Genomic DNA, 17,617 nt, shown 5'->3' with positions numbered 1-17,617 from the left:
CAGGAAAGCGGCGCTGGAATGCCCATCTGACCCATCCGTGTAATAGATTTCAAAACCACCCTTTGTCAGCTGATCCTTCTTTTCCCCGTGGAGCAGCATGATACCTGCCTGGTCTATAGCGTGCTTGTTGGGTGCAGAACCCTTGAAAAATTCTAAGTCGGAGCTAATTTTAGTGCAAAATGAAGCTGTGTTCTCGAAAACCTCAACTCTATCTATTATGCTGCCAAACTCCCGATATGCCTTAGCGTAGCCCGTGTTTAAATCCCTATTTGCTGACACTGTTTCACTTGCTGGGAGATTAAATGCAAACACCTTAACCAACTCTTTCGCCGCCAGGAATCTCATCCTGTAGTCCGGGGGAAGTTCTCCTGCCATGTGATATATGATAGGAACGGGAGTGCAGATTATCAGACCCAGCGACTTTCTGAGGTGATGGTTGCAGTGGGATTTGATTTTGGCCAAGGCAGATTTGGACAGGTTGCAGAATGATGAGCACGCGTACTCTAGCCTACTTCTGACAAATGCCTTGTAAAATATAAGCCCTCTTTTGGGGCTGATACCATAGTGACACCCACTGAGTAATCTGAGAAATGCACAGTTTCTGTTCGATTCCGAGATGGCCAGATCAATGTGGCTGGCGGACCAGAGGCTGAGTTGTTTGCTGAGATAGTCCTGCCTAGGGATTTGATCTGCTCTACTTGTCTGATCTCAACTCCTTGATGCGAGATATTTAGCGCAGCTCTACGATTGTTGAAGTAAATCACTTTAGACTTCACCGGATTGAATGACAGGTTTAGCCTATTGCATTTTTCTTCGAACTTATCTATACTGTCTTCCAGCACACCTTTCGCAATGGATACGTCTTTATGAAAACAAACTATGAAAAAGTCATCAGCATACTGAAACAGTAAGCAGTTATGACTGTTAATATCATGTAGTTCGGCTGTGTAAAGGTTAAAAAGGGTTGGGCTGAGACAGCTACCCTGGCTAACACCTCTGTTCACCTCTACCTCGCTTTTGCCCTTTATGAGAATTCGTCTGTTAAGGAAGCTGGAGATCCAAGCCGTGAGGCTTGTATTGAACCGCATATCCCTCATCCTGTGCTCGAGTGTGTCCACTCTTACGCAGTCGAACGCTCTTTGTAAATCTAGGCAAGCTGCGACAACCTGACAACCCCTCGCCTTCAGCGCCAGAACTTTGTTGATAAGGTCGTTGATGCAAAGAGCCGTGGTCACAGTTTGCTATGTGCTCGTCCAACTTCAACTTTATCAACCCCTCTAAGGATTTAAACAGCGTGTTAATCAAACAAATCGGCCTATGGTTTTGGAAGGAAGTAGGGTCTGCATTCTTCTTGGGGATGGGTACCACTTTTATCCTGCGCCAGACTTCAGGGATGACGCCACTCAGCCATACTTTATTTATAATTTCAAAAATGTCTTGTTTTTTCCCACTTGGTAGCTTTTGAAGCATCCTGAACGAGATGCCATCAGGGCCTCTAGCCGAATTGGGGTTCCTGGTTTTTAGGAAGGCCAGGAATTCTTCCAGTTCCAGGGGTTCCGGGTCGTCTGGTCCTAACAAAGGGGCAGAAATTTTCTTAGGGGGCCTACTGTTTGACGTGGATGGGGTTACTTTAACCATATTGAGAAAGTTTTTGTCATCTTCGTTCGTCCATTTGTTCCCTACATTTTTGATTTGACCGTATTTTTTGATGTTCTTCACCCTGCTCCACATAGAGGGCGATGAGGAGACCTCTTCTATAAACTTGGAAAAGTTGCGCTTTCTAAGATTTTTTACGTGATTTTGTAGATTTTTGTCAGCTTCTAAGGTTGCTCTGGCATCAGCCAATTTTTTGGTGAGGTAGAATTTTTGCCTGCAAGCGTTTCTCACGCGAAAAAGTTTTTCCGTTTCCTCGTTCCACCATTTCTTAGGAACGTACTTGTTCTTGCTTGGGAAAGTGACCGTGATTTTTAAGGTCAGGGATTTCACTTTTTCATTGAGCTCCTCCAGATTTGAGAAATCACTTGCACCCAGAATCCGGGCTATTCTGTTGTGAAGGATCTTCTTGCCTTGGAGGGGGGCATTTAGGCCTTGCACTGATAATACAATTGGGAAGTGGTTGCTGTTCGTAATTTTTGTTTTGAGGACTTGCCAGTTAATAGTTCCATTTCTGTAGTTCGAAAAAGAAAGGTCAAGAACGGAGAATTGAGATGGGCTCCTGGAGAAGGTTGGCGAACCGTCGTTTAGGCAGATAAATCCGGCCTTCGGGTGGAATTCTCAATGCTGCGACCCTTGCGATCACAGATCGGACTTCCCCAGATAGAAGACCTAGCGTTGAAGTCCCCGCCCACTATTGAGGGTATGTCAAGCGAAGCCGCGAATTCGAAAAACTTTTTTGTGCCCGATTTAAACTGTGAAACTGTTGTTGATGGCGGTGCATATATGCTAAAAATATTGAAATTGCTCTTGAGGTTTAATGTTTTTATTCCTAAAATTTCCAAGTCGTTCTCTATTTTTAAAATGCTGAATTGAATGTTTTTCCTGACGTAGATGCCAACCCCGCCGTAGCCGTCCTCTCTGTGCCTGCAGAAAAAGTTATAGTCTAAAATGCTGCAGTCCGCGTTGTTCAACACCCAAATCTCTGAGAGGATGGCAATATCTATTGCGTTCTTGTCTAGGAACATTGAGAGGAGCTGTTTGTTGTTGTTGTGTGTCAGACTTTGAATATTTAGCTGAAGAATCTTCATTGTTGGATGTTTTGAGAACCAACTGCCATCCCTTGGGCAATCTGACGCCTATCTAGTTCTGCGTTGGAAGCATTGACAAATTCTCTAATTTCCTTAATAAATTTATTCGCTAAAGAATCCCCTTTAATGATGTTGTTTGGATCAATCAGGAACGCTGTGAGTTTGGCTCCTAGTGCGTTTAGCTTATCCTGGGCCAGAGAAGATGCCACGGATGAAGATCTCACAAATTTCTCGCTCATTTGGACGTAGTCTGAGTTTATTGAGTTCTTCCACTCTGCCATGTTGGCTGCTGCCTTGGCCGCCTCTGCGTTCCGGGCGGCAACCCTATTGGATTTGGTCACTTCCGCGAAAGAGGTGACAGAATGAATTTCCCTGGCGGACTCTAAGCTGTTATTTAAGAATTCAGGGGAGCGGTTAGATTGCCAACTGGGTCTAGGAAATTCCCCTTGATCCCTTAGGTTGGGGGAAGTTCTATCAAAAAGGATCGGATATCTAGCCTTGACCTCAGCTCTAGTTAGGTTTTCCAGTGTCATGCACTTTTGAATGGCGTACGCTTTTTTCCTGGCCTCACACTGCGGGTGGGTGGCAGCATGTTCCCCCTTGCAGTTAGAACAGACCAGCCCTGAGCAGATAATATCTTTGCTGTGATCTTGTCCGCATTTGAAACATTTCGCTCCACTCTTGCAATGTTGCGCCAGATGGCCAAACCTAAAACACCTAAAACATTGAATAAGCTGAACAAAAGGTTTCACTTCTACTTTAGAATATAGAAAATTGATTTTGGTTGGTAACTGCTCTCCTCTGAACCAGAGTTTCACCCTGCCAGTAGGTACACGTTCCCCGATGCTCTATCCCTTCGCGTAATCCGAACTATCTCCTCAATTGGGATATCCGAGGTTACAAGCTCCGCTAGCTGTTCCTCCGAGTAGTGCCCGGGGATCCCAAAAATTAACCCTGCTTTTTGGACGAAGTGCCTAAAGATTCGGGTTGAGTACCCTTGAGCAGCGAAAACACTGTTTTCCACTAGCCCGTTTGCACACTCCGCCGACCCGCACACAATCTTGCACCTGCCATAGCCCATTCTAGCAACCTCCTCGATATCGCTAATGCCCTGTTTCAGCAGTAGATCGGATAGATCAATTCTGGCATTATTCGCACTCATTTTGTCGATACAAACAATGTATGGGCCTTTATGCCCCTCATAATACTTGTTAACGATGATTTTGCGGTTACTTCCGTTTTTCGTACTCACGGAAGCCACACAAACCGCGTCAGTCTTCTCACTCTCTTTCGTCGTAGAAATGTTTGATGTCATGCTTGTTGTCGTGTTCGTGGACATGTTTGTCGACACGTTCGTCGACAAGTTTGGTTTCTTGCACAGCAGTTTAGAAGCCAAAAGCTGCGGAGCCGTTTTTGCCGCCATCTTTACTCCTACCCGCATGGCGGATTTAGCTTCTCCTTCCCTTTTTTTCAGCGTTTCCATGCGAATTTTAACTCCCGTCGCCTTCTCCGTGGCCATCCTTGTCTTTCCTATGCTTGCCATGCTTCTCAGGGTCCAGACGGAGTTCCAAGAGCCGTTTTAAGAGTTATTCCGGAACGCCATGCAGTAAATTCCAGGTTTTTCGACTTAATTGATGAAGCTTTGGGAATTTCTTCGCGCCGTCTTCGTAGGCGTGTGAGGCACCCCCAGAAGCTTCGGAAGATGTCTTTTTGATTAAAACTATCAGCGAACGTCTTGAAATATGTTACACTTGGCTTGTTTCCCAGAGGGCAATGCCGGCTAGCTGTCGACCCCAGGGCTGGGTAGTTCCCCTTGCCCACCAAATGTAGACAAAAAAGGAGACATACTACTTCTCGGGACATCAAAACTAACAACAACCTAACAACAACAAAGAAAATCATAAACAGACGGCTATCAAGTGGGTGAAGCTTGGGTGTTATCACTTCGCGCGCCCGCCCTACCTGTGACCAAACACAACGTTCATTTTGGCCACCCTCTGCTGGAACGGTAACGGCTGGCCTAATCCATGGCTTACGCCACGCGTCCTCCCTCTATTTTAAATTTAATGCATCATGCTTCAATATATATCCAAGCTTTAATAATCGTAAATTGACAATTTCATCTTTCTCATTAATAAATAGCTATACTCAAAATTATCACTAACCACTAAGAAACACCAAAACGTTCGACACAAAGGCAAACAAGGAAATAACTGCTGAAATTTCGTTCAACCAACAGGGATACCCCCACCCATACGTAATGGAATATGTGTAGATGAGTGGATCCAGTTTTACGGGAGTTAATTTAATTTGGGCCCCTACGGAGACTTAACCTACCAAGAGCTCTTGTTAAGGGTCCCCGGGACATAAACAATAAACAATATTTTTCCACAAATCGCTCGACCAAATACGGTGGACTGATGGGACCCCCGCGTCACCCACTAAGGGTTAATCTTCTGGCACTGAACAGCTGATCGCAGATTTAGGTTCGTGAAAGGTGTTGGTGTTTTTACATATTTTTTTTCAATGGCCAAGATTTTACGTTAAACGGTTTAAGCTAATACTAATTACTAAATAAAGGACAACACACGGAACAAAATAACATTTAATGTGGAACGGTGTTTGGAGTGCGGATTATGTTTTTTTTCTTTAAGTTCAAACGACGTGGGCGTTCGCTGGCCGTGGCCGGTCAGCCCTAAATTTATATAGGTCCGTGTATACGTGTGCGCGTGTGTGTGTGTGTGAATAGGGTTTCGGGGGTTGTTACTTGGTGAATGAGACCAAACGTGTGGCACGCTCTGGAAGGCGATGCAACGATCGTGCGGTGTGGCTAGAATCGCCCTGGCAGCTAAATCGTCCTCTTTCACCCTCCCCCTTCACACGTCCCGCGCTACTTGGCTCACACACGCGCAACTGGAACGAACTCACTCAGGTTCCGTTGGGCAGTCTTCTTCTCTGCAGTCGACTTTCTCGAACTCCAGTGTCCCTCTCCAGGAAACCTTCTGGCCCGGTTCTGGTGGCTATATTCCTTGCCGGCTGTTAGTAAAATTTTCTGCATTACAACCTATTTTATCGCCCGCCTTTTCTGTACTCACTTCAAACTTTCTGTTTTAAGCACAAAATTTCAAATTTCGACGTTACTCCGTCCACGCTCCACGATTTCCATAACCCAATCCACGTTTTCTAATATTTTCACTCCTTTTTATCCCCTTTTCCCTTACTAATACATATAACTAATCCTATTCTCTTCCTTATATCCCCAGTAACGGCTCCAGCTCCCCCCGATGTCACCATACACCATCGAGCCTCCCTGGACTTCCGCTAGATGGCGCCTCGCCCTCAGCCCTGGCCACCTATCGTTCAGGTGGGACTGGAACACCACCACGAGTATGTCGTCAGTCCCAGGAGGGACAACATACGCTCGGGCATGCCCACCGGATTCCGGAACACTATTGAGCACACGCCGGCGTGCCCTGCATTCTTCTGCCGCGCCCAACGTAGGCCACACCCACACCTCACTACATTCTCAGGTCTTTGGCGTGGTACACTCCTATGTGACGGCCGTTAAGGTCCTCCAGAGCATACGCGTTCTCTCCTACTGGCTTCACTACCCGGCATCGGATGAATTTGCGCGAGAACTTGGCATTAAAGCCTTTTCCGAAGTCACTAAGGACAAAATTTCGGCGGAATACCTCTTGTCCCGGCCTCGCGTAAAACACCCGAGCTCGCTGGTTGTATCTTACCCTACTACGCTCGTATGCCTGATGTAAACTAGCGCGAATCCTCTCTTGGATGAGTTGTCGCTTGTCCTGACCCTCCAGCAGCGATATGTCATGCTCGCCGATTGACCGCAGTCGCTTTGCCAGCTTGTAGCATGACCCATGCAAATACATTTGCTGCCCGAAGACTGCAAAGAATGGTGTTACGCCTGTTGCCTCGTGAACCGAGTTCCTAATAGCCAGTTCTATCTCCGGCAGATGCACAGCCCAGTCCCGGTGATCGTCTTCCAGATACGCCCGAATCGCGCTGAGTACTGTGCGATTCACGCGTTCGGCTGCGTTACTCTGCGGAGAATACACTGGCGTCCTCATATGAGTGACTCCGAATGCATCGGTCATCTCCTTAAAAGTTTTCGAGACGAACTGAGCCCCATTGTCCGAGTGAATCATCTCCGGCACTCCAAACTTGTAAAACACCTCGTGAACGAGGAATCTTACAACTTCCTTTGCTGTGGCCTTGGTCATGGTCTTTCGGAATGTGAACTTAGAGAACTGGTCAACTACAATAAATATCCACGCCTGACCGTTCTTTGACCGCGGATATTCGCCCAAAAAATCAATATAAAGTTTTTGGAACGGGCGCTCAGTGACCACTTCTTGCCCCATCCCGACCTGCATCCGATAATTCGGCGCTTTCGACTCCTTGCACACGGTGCACCGTCGGATATAATCCCGCACCTCTATCGCCATGTTCGGCCAGTAAAACTGCCTACGCAATAAGTGCAAGGTTTTCGCGATTCCTCCGTGCGCTGTCTTCTCTTCCAAATGTGCTTTGTCTATCAACGCGGCCGTCAGCGAACTCGGAACCCACAATCCAGACGGCGCCCTCCAGTTGATCATCCAATCGTTCAAAGCGCATGCGCTTGAATATCATGCCGTCAACAATCTGGAGATCAGGTAAGCGGTCTTGGTTCTCTGTTATTTCCTTCCTTAACTCCTGATATTCTCCAGATTCAAACTCCACCGTTTCAAAACCCAGGATACTACTCGGATCCACTTCCAGCTCTTCAATACTGCGTGACAATGTATCTGCCACTACATTGTCCGCTCCTTTCCGGTGTTCTATGCCGAAATCGAAGGCCTGCAGTTGAAGGGACCAACGAGCTAAGCGACCATCCAGGTTCTTCATGGTCATGAGCCATTTGAGACTGGCGTGGTCAGTTATGACTGTAAACGGCATAAGCTCTACGTACGGACGGAACTTAAGGATCGCCATGAGGGCTGCCAGACACTCTTTCTCTGTCACCGAGTAGTTTTTTTGGTGGCAATTCAGTTTGGCAGAGAAAAACGCTATGGGCCTCTCGTTCTGCTCGTCATCCCTTTGGAAGAGTACGGCTCCTACTCCATAATGTGAGGCGTCGCACTGTATGTAGAAGTGCCGCTTGAAATCCGCGTGTACCAGGACTGGTGCCGAGGTGAGTGCAGCTTTTAGCTCCCCCATGGCTCGTTTTGCCTCCTCCGTCAATTTAAACTTTCCATTTCCCGACTTTTTCAGGGCGTCTGTGAGCGGACCGGCCATCTCAGCATAGTTTTTCATAAAGCGCCGGTACCAGCCCGCAGTTCCCAGGAAACTACGCAATTCTCGAACAGATCGCGGCTCGGGAATGCGCAAAATGGCCGACACACGATCCGGATCCATCTTCAGCGCTCCTCCTCCCACTATAAATCCCAGGTATTTAATGTTTTTATAGCAAAAATGAGATTTGCTCAGCCCTATCGTTAAATTTGCTTCTCGTAGACGCTCGGCAACCTGTCGCAGAATCTTCACGTGCGTTTGGAAGTCCTCAGCTATAATCAGCAAGTCGTCGAGATACGCATAGACGTTTGAACGCATCTCAACCGGAATCACCTTATCGACCAGTCTACATAGGCGTTGTGCGGCGTTGCAGAGGCCAAAGGGCATCATACGGAACTGGTACAGAGGCCGTCCCGGCACCGTGAACGCCGTATATGGTCGACTCTGCTCGTCCAGCTCGATTTGCCAAAAAGCGAATTTTAAGTCGACGCTGGAGATATATATCGTCTGATCGAGACGCGACAAAATCCCCTCGATGCTAGGAAGTGGGTAAGCGTCCTTGATGGTTACTTTGTTGAGCTTTCGGGCATCGAGACAGAAACGATTTTTGCCCGGCCTTCGCACCACGGTGGTACGGTTGCTCCACGGACTATCACTGTACTCGATGACTCCCAAAGCCAACATTTTGTCCACCTCACCACACACCACTTCCTGCATCGCTGGCGACAGCGGGTAATGTCGATCCTTCACAGGCTCGACCTTCTCCACCAACTGAATTTTGTGAGTCTCTCTCGACGTCCTCCCCAGGCCTACGGCTTCGAAAGTCAGAAACTCTGCCTTCACCTGATCCAAGGCTGCCCTTTGCTCTTCTGACAACTCCCATTTTTCCTGCACTATCTCCTTCTCCGGGCCTTCCACATAGTGAGCGACTTGATCAGCCAGCACTTCTTCCACTAATCTGTGAGATGCCCCTACTGGACCTTCTCCCATCACCTCAGGAGCCAATGAGAATACCCGCCAAAAGTCTACCCCCAAGTAAATTTCCTGTTCCAAGAAAGGGCATACGAAAAACGTTAATCTTTTTACCTCTCCCTTGTATTTCACCGTTAATTCCACTCGGCCAACGATTGCGCGATCTTCCCCATTCGCTACCTTCACTATAGAAGAATATCGACGAGCCTCCACGCCCAGCTTCTCCAGGAATTCCTGACCATAATACCCTAGCATGCTGTGTGTAGCGCCTGAATCCAACAGGCCTCGCACGGACTCGCCCATTATAGAGATTTCTGCGAAAACTCTCGGGTCTTTCTTGCACCAACGCTTTACTGAAGCAATCACCTGCCTCCTCATAGCTCGCCTTTGCTTAAAACGGGATCTCGCCTTTCTCACCCGCACCGACAGTGCTCGCATACCATCCACTCGTAGTTCAGAAAATATTCTATTTCTGGTTTCTAAATAATTTCTTAAGCGCTCTTCATATGATAAGTTCCTTAACCTAGCATGCAATTTACGTCTATCTAATTCATTTTTATTTTCTTCTACTTTCTCTGCGCAGGCCCCTTCTGTGAGCGTGATTCGCCTGCTTGGATCGCACCCCTCTTCACGTTTCCCGCGCAATTCGGACAGGTTGGACAATATGCATCGGGCTTTCCACACCGGTAGCAGAAAATTCGCATCTCCGATGCCATACAGTCTCTAAAGCCATGATCGGTCTGCCCGCAGTTCCAGCAAATCAACTTCTGTGGAACACGCTGTGTCACTTGCGCTTCCTCAATGACCTCTGCCTCTTCATCGCCAATCGACCGATCCTGCGCGACCTCGCTGACGTTCGCATTCGGCCCGCGACCATAGTTTGTGGCTTTGGGTGCTCCTCGCCACGAAGATCGAGCCTTCCTCTTCAGATGTGCCTCTATTTCCACGCACTCATCCCGCAGTTGGTCTAAGGAATAAACCCGTAAGCCGTAGACGAAACTCGCTATCTCATCTGTGAGTGCCTTTTTGACGATTTTTACCATCTCCTTTTCAGGTGGTGGCATCTCCAACCTCGACGCGAGCTTTCTCATGACATGGAAAAAGTCTTCCACACTCTCGTTTGACCGCTGCATTCTTTCTCGCAGTTCTCTCATGCGGTCGAACTCGGACGCCGTGCCTCGGAAACGAGCAATTAAGTCGCCCCTTAGTTCCTGCCAAACACCACCGCCATGATCACGGATGTACTGCCAGTACCATTCCCGCGCGTTTCCTGTAACCAGGTGATGAAATCCCTTTAGAACTTCATCCCACGGACAGCGGCATTGGGCTTGTAGGAATTCAATTCGGAACACAAAATCCTCGACTGTCATTTTGTTGCTGTCTCCGTCGAACGTCACGTCCCATTTTTCGACTCGGCCCCACCGTGGCCAAGGTCTATAACCCGGGGGATTTGGATGCGGATCTTCTCGAGGAATCCCACCAGCTCTCCTACCCTCGCCACGACCCTGACCCGAGTGTCTGAGTGCTATCGGGTTTCGCCAATTTCGCGCTTGATGCCCACCCCGTTGATGCTGCTGATGAAGACGGTTCAGGACCAATACCACCTCGCCCCGAGCGAGCCAAAAATGGTTTTGGTGGCGGAATCGGCGCATCAGTCGTGCTTGACGGCTTCCTTTTCGGGATTGCTCCTCGATACTCCTGCTCGTGGTGAACCTCCTCCCGCTGCGGTTGACTGCTGATGCCAGTTCGGAAGCAAGCGTGGGTGTAGGATCGGACATTGGCCATTCTTCTGACCTGGCCTGGACCGGTGTTCTTGGCAACCCACCCACAGCTCCAAGTTCCTCCCGATCTTGATGAAACATCGCCCCTGACACTTCTCCTATCTGGTTCACTGTTTTGTTTACGCGTGATCGCGTATGATACTGTCGACTACCCCCTTCTTGTGGCATCTGCACCGAGCAACACCAATATTACAAAAAAAAAGGGAAACTCCTAAACTAAGATAATATATATAAATAAAGAAATAAATACCCAAAGAAATAACTAGTAAGAATAAATAACACCACGCTTCGGACCAATAAATACTCCGATAAATAAATAAATAAATACCGATATAAATATTGCGCCAACCAGCGCCGTTAACGAGATATATGCAATTAAATATTTGAATAAATAAATAATAACATACATGTATATTCGATCGACACCTAAGACACTCAAACTTCAAACACATTCAACACAACACAAAACCTAACAACAAAAATTCCTAACAGTTCTTCTTCTTCTTACAAGATTCATTAAGAGGGGGACACGTGACTAGCCGGGACCAGTAACCGCTCCAGTTTCTGCGCTACACTTGACAGTCGCCCTACGGATATCCTACAATTACGAACACCACCTTTGTGTGGCCTGTCATCTACTCTAGTCATCACTCTAAGCGATGGCCGATAAACGAGAAGCCTCACGGTGCATGAGCTCACTTTGCTTGTGATTTGTTCCTGTCATCCATCATCCCGATCTGCCATGACAACAGATGCATCGCGGGTTGTCTTTACGACTCCCGGGCCACCTACTCCTCACCACCTCTCGGCAGACAGACAACAGGTTCAAAAACACGAAAGCGGCTTTGTTTTAAACAAACAGGTGCGAAACTACAATGAACATTTACCTACATGACTTACTCTAACTTATTCCAATATCACATTCCATCACAGACTTATTCGATATCACAGTCCACCAGGCAATGTGTCCGTCGCAAACTCCCTGTCCATTTTTTTGTTGAACGGCAGTGACTTACGTTCACTTGCGACATCGAATAGCGACAAAATGTTCAACTGTAATTCGTAAGTCCCTGTCACATATTTTATATATCCGTTAACTGCCTCCGTCTATCCATCCCTAGCATCAATCACCCCGCGCCATTAAGGACCAGCTTTACGCTCACCTTAAGCCTGCAGCAGCGACTTCTGCCGGGACAGCTAAACTGCACTTCGCGAGCTGTCCTCTTCTCCACTAAATTTATTTTTTTTTTTCATTCCCCTCATCTGCCTTTACCAGCCCGAGTGACATTTCTTGTAATACCACCCGAACCTGCGTCAGTCCAGATGCATGCGAATTCGAAAATAAATTGGGCGCCATTTGTTACACTTGGCTTGTTTCCCAGAGGGCAATGTCGACTGCCTCCGTCTATCCATCCCTAGCATCAATCACCCCGCGCCATTAAGGACCAGCTTTACGCTCACCTTAAGCCTGCAGCAGCGACTTCTGCCGGGACAGCTAAACTGCACTTCGCGAGCTGTCCTCTTCTCCACTAAATTTATTTTTTTTTTTCATTCCCCTCATCTGCCTTTACCAGCCCGAGTGACATTTCTTGTAATACCACCCGAACCTGCGTCAGTCCAGATGCATGCGAATTCGAAAATAAATTGGGCGCCATTTGTTACACTTGGCTTGTTTCCCAGAGGGCAATGCCGGCTAGCTGTCGACCCCAGGGCTGGGTAGTTCCCCTTGCCCACCAAATGTAGACAAAAAAGGAGACATACTACTTCTCGGGACATCAAAACTAACAACAACCTAACAACAACAAAGAAAATCATAAACAGACGGCTATCAAGTGGGTGAAGCTTGGGTGTTATCACTTCGCGCGCCCGCCCTACCTGTGACCAAACACAACGTTCATTTTGGCCACCCTCTGCTGGAACGGTAACGGCTGGCCTAATCCATGGCTTACGCCACGCGTCCTCCCTCTATTTTAAATTTAATGCATCATGCTTCAATATATATCCAAGCTTTAATAATCGTAAATTGACAATTTCATCTTTCTCATTAATAAATAGCTATACTCAAAATTATCACTAACCACTAAGAAACACCAAAACGTTCGACACAAAGGCAAACAAGGAAATAACTGCTGAAATTTCGTTCAACCAACAGGGATACCCTCACCCATACGTAATGGAATATGTGTAGATGAGTGGATCTAGTTTTACGTGAGTTAATTTAACTCGGGCCCCTACGGAGACTTAACCTACCAAGAGCTCTTGTTAAGGGTCCCCGGGACATAAACAATAAACAATATTTTTCCACAAATCGCTCGACCATATACGGTGGACTGATGGGACCCCCGCGTCACCCACTAAGGGTTAATCTTCTGGCACTGAACAGCTGATCGCAGATTTAGGTTCGTGAAAGGTGTTGGTTTTTTTACATATTTTTTTTCAATGGCCAAGATTTTACGTTAAGCGGTTTAAGCTAATACTAATTACTAAATAAAGGACAACACACGGAACAAAATAACATTTAATGTGGAACGGTGTTTGGAGTGCGGATTATGTTTTTTTTCTTTAAGTTCAAACGACGTGGGCGATCGCTGGCCGTGGCCGGTCAGCCCTAAATTTATATACATAGGTCCGTGTATACGTGTGCGCGTGTGTGTGTGTGTGAATAGGGTTTCGGGGTTGTTACTTGGTGAATGAGACCAAACGTGTGGCACGCACTGGAAGGCGATGCAACGATCGTGCGGTGTGGCTAGAATCGCCCTGGCAGCTAAATCGTCCTCTTTCACCCTCCCCCTTCACACGTCCCGCGCTACTTGGCTCACACACGCGCAACTGGAACGAACTCACTCAGGTTCCGTTGGCAGTCTTCTTCTCTGCAGTCGACTTTCTCGAACTCCAGTGTCCATCTCCAGGAAACCTTCTGGCCCGGTTCTGGTGGCTATATTCCTTGCCGGCTGTTAGTAAAATTTTCTGCATTACAACCTATTTTATCGCCCGCCTTTTCTGTACTCACTTCAAACTTTCTGTTTTAAGCACAAAATTTCAAATTTCGACGTCCACGCTCCACAATTTCCATAATCCAATCCACGTTTTCTAATATTTTCACTCCTATTTATCCCCTTTTCCCTTACTAATACATATAACTAATCCTATTCTCTTCCTTATATCCCCAGTAACGGCTCCAGCTCCCCCCGATGTCACCATACACCATCGAGCCTCCCTGGACTTCCGCTAGATGGCGCGTCGCCCTCAGCCCTGGCCACCTATCGTTCAGGTGGGACTGGAACAAATATGTTAATTTTTTCCTTCCGCAAACAATTTTAGGTACGCGCCATACCAGTGTTGAACAACCTCTGATTCGTGAGTGTACGATGGAACACAAACAAGCGTAGCGTTGTTGCTCATTCTTTTTTTTCACCCCCATTCGCTTGTTAATTTCAAAAAGAACGCTACGCGTGCGGTAATATTAGTGCATTTTAGACTGATGCTAGGGATGTTACATATATATCGATACATATCGCATCGTTAATCTGATTCCTCTTTCCAACCTATTCGCTTGTGAATTTAAAAAAATTAACAAAAAATGGGTATTTCAATTTATACTTTTGTTTACTTTCTAATGATACTGTTTAAAAATGAAAGAAAGAAAGTGATCTGTGAGAAAAATGTAGTACACAAACAAATTCCGTTACAACACGGCAGCAAAATATTCAACAAAAATGTCTAAAGTAACGAAGAAAGTTTACGAAGCTCGCTCCATTTACCCGGACCGCACAAAGTCCGAGGAGAAGTCATTCACCGAGGTTAATGTCCTCGTCAAGACTTTGGACACGGCGCTGCTGCTGCTCAGCTCCAAGGAGGAATACGTCCTGTTGACCGTCTTCAGTCACATAATGGACTTTACGCGGCGCCAGGACTAGAATGTACTGGAGCTGAAGGAGCATAAAATGCTGGAAGTGCTGCTGGAGAAGAAAATCTTCATTGATTCGGAGAACGTTATCATCCGACGCTTCGCCTTGTACCTCATGAACGCCTTAATGGACAACACGGACATGAACACGCTCGAGCCCGAGACGACTGAAGGCATCCTGGAGGTGGCCTATAGTTTCTACCTGCAGGAAACTGACGATTTCTGCATAGAATATCTCTCGCACCTGCTAAACATGTGCCTGCGTGATCCCAAAGTGGCCCAGGGAATTGTGGAGAACTTTGAGCTCTTGCAGAAGTTCAAGGCAGTGATTGCCACCTCCGAGAATCCCGACACCATTCATAGCTCCATCGAGGCCGGGAGATTCGGCTTGCGGCCCTGAAAGTCTTGAAGACCCTCCTGGTGGACACCAGCGACCAGAGTGTGTTTGAGCCGCTGCATCGCTGCTTCCATGTCCTGGAGCAGCTGGTCAAAGAATTTTGCGAAGATCTGCAAGGACCGGATGCGGTCGAGATCATTGAGGTGCTGGCCACGGCTCTCCGGTCCGAGAAGATGACCAAGCTGTTCTTCGAGCATAACCTCTTCGACCTTATTGTCGAGCACCTGAAGGACCAAATCGATATCCTGTCCCTTGAGCTGCGCTGCACCATCATATCCATCTTCGCGGAAACTGCGAAGTACGTGCAGTATCTGGTGAGGATGCACACTGCCGAGATCACGGACATGTTCCTCGGCTGCCTCATGGAGAACGACCCGGCACCGGCCACCTTCGTGATCCTCGGGCTCAACCGCATGGCCGATAATCCGGACGCACTGCGTCGAATTGTGACCGAGTTTGATGAGGGGGCTCTGCAGAAGCTAGTGTCCATTTTCCAGTCCCCGGAGGTGATCATCAAGACCCGGGAGCAGGCAGCCGAGTTTATCAATCGCCTCCTGACCGGAGCCTATCGCGACACGGCTATCGCGACAGGCGTCCTCACCACCACCATTCAGCAGGGCCTGCCTACTCTCTCCATTGATTTGATCCTCTCTCTGCTGGTAATCGTCGAGAGTTTGGCCCAGAACGAGGAGTACCGAACAGTCCTGGGCCAGCATCGTCCGCTCACCGAGCAAATTGCTCAACTTTTGATGGTAATGGCAGTCTCAGGAAGCACTCTCATTCTGTGGTGTCTTGGCATCTATAACGCATTTTTCACCCACTTCCACAGCGCTCCTATGCCCATTCCATTCTCGTGAACAACATCTTCCGTTGCCTGTGCACCATCGTCGATAAGCAGGATGTTCGTGAGGTGCTGCTTGAGAACTACATTGTGTCCTCCATCAAGCGGGCTCTGAAGTCGCTCTCTAATCTGGTCAAGACGGCTGTAACCAACTTCATTCTGCAGACCACGCGCTTTAGCGAATTCATCGACGCCTACATAGATCGCGGCATTCTGGAAGTGTAAGCGGCTCCCAACTACTCTCACCCCCCCTGCATTATCATATTCCTATCCCAATCCCGATCTTAGCCTGATGCTGTTCCAGAAACACGCCTTCTGCGTGTCCACCTGGGGACCGGCCATCGAGAGCATCCTCTCTAAGTGCCCCACGATGAAGTTCTGCATTAGAAACTGCCTAACCTTCACCGACATTACTGCCGGCAAGGACTTTTATGTGTCCAGAAAAAAGTTTGACGACTTCCGCACTCTCCAGGACATTCTACGCAACGATTGCTCTCCTCTGGAGGCCGTTCTGGTGGTCAATTTTGACCGATTGGAGGCGGATGAGGCGGATCTGATGAGAGTTCCGTCGTTCTGCCTTCCGATGTCCGATGGTGCCGGTGATCATACCTGGTGCTACTGCAAGCGTCCTGCCGATCCCCATCTACCCAAATATCTGGAGACGCTTAATCAAACTCTGATGGTGGGTCTATCCCATCTAATCCTTAATAAGCTGCTAACCATGTCCCATCCGATGATTCACAGATGCACGGCCTGGTGGAGAATCCGCCAAAGGTGCGCAGCGCCATCGATTTTGATAACGTGGCCAAGCGCATCAAGATCATTGCCGAAGTCGTGCACAATGTGATGAACGATAACCTCAAGATCCTCGACCTCAACTCGACGGAGGAGTGTTCCCGCCACGCGGTGCGATGCCACCTTCAGGAACTGCGCTACGTCTACCACACTAACTTCATACCCCTGGGCATGGTGCACAGTGGCTGCCAGTTTGAGCGCGCCATCCTCTTCAAGGCCCTGGCCGATCAGATCGGCCTGCCCTGCACCCTGGAGCGCAGTGTCGACGGCCGGATGCTGTACAACGAGGTGCCGATGCCGCTGGAGATCGACAAGGATGTTCACTGCGACAAGAAGACCCTCCAGTTTATGCCCTGGCGCATGCTGCGCCCCACCCACGTCGTCGATCTCATGTACAACGTAGGCGACCTGTATCCGATGCAGAGTCGCCAGGCACTGCAGTATCTGCGCCTCTATTGATCACTGAGATTTTTTTATTTAATCCTTTTTCCAGCTTCCATTTCAAAATTTCCTGTCGCACCATTTATCGAATGGGCTTGTAATCGAGTTTATTAAAGGGGCCAAAGAAGCAGTGGTTTTGGTCTCAGCTAGTCCTATCCACAGTCCACTGCGCAAGCGACTGGGATTGTAATTTTAAAAAAATATCGTACATCGATAAATCAAATTTTATAAATTTTAATATTGCCATATCGAATGTATCAATTTTAAAACATTAATATATCGATATATCGGAATAATAATAATAAGGAGCGGTGAAATATTTGCGTACTTTCCTTCTTGGAATATAATAGGCAATTGGGTCTGTGATTTGGTAAGCACTTACAGTCTAGATATTTCTATTAATCTAATCGTCGAAAAAAATATCGCACCGAAAATAAAACACAT

General features: G+C 47.7%; 1 protein-coding gene and 1 pseudogene across 1 annotated transcript in view; both read left to right on the top strand.

The window, feature by feature from the left end:
- The window catches only part of LOC117189681, a 96,370-nt gene that overhangs the window by 23,496 nt on the left and 55,257 nt on the right, over positions 1-17,617 (top strand). The window lies entirely within an intron of this gene.
- LOC117189680 lies at positions 14,098-17,434 on the top strand (annotated as a pseudogene).

This window comes from Drosophila miranda (assembly GCF_003369915.1).
Source record: "Drosophila miranda strain MSH22 chromosome Y unlocalized genomic scaffold, D.miranda_PacBio2.1 Contig_Y1_pilon, whole genome shotgun sequence".
NCBI lineage: Eukaryota > Metazoa > Arthropoda > Insecta > Diptera > Drosophilidae > Drosophila > Drosophila miranda.
Note: the sequence above shows the minus strand (reverse complement) of the source record. Positions and strands in the feature narration are given on the sequence as shown.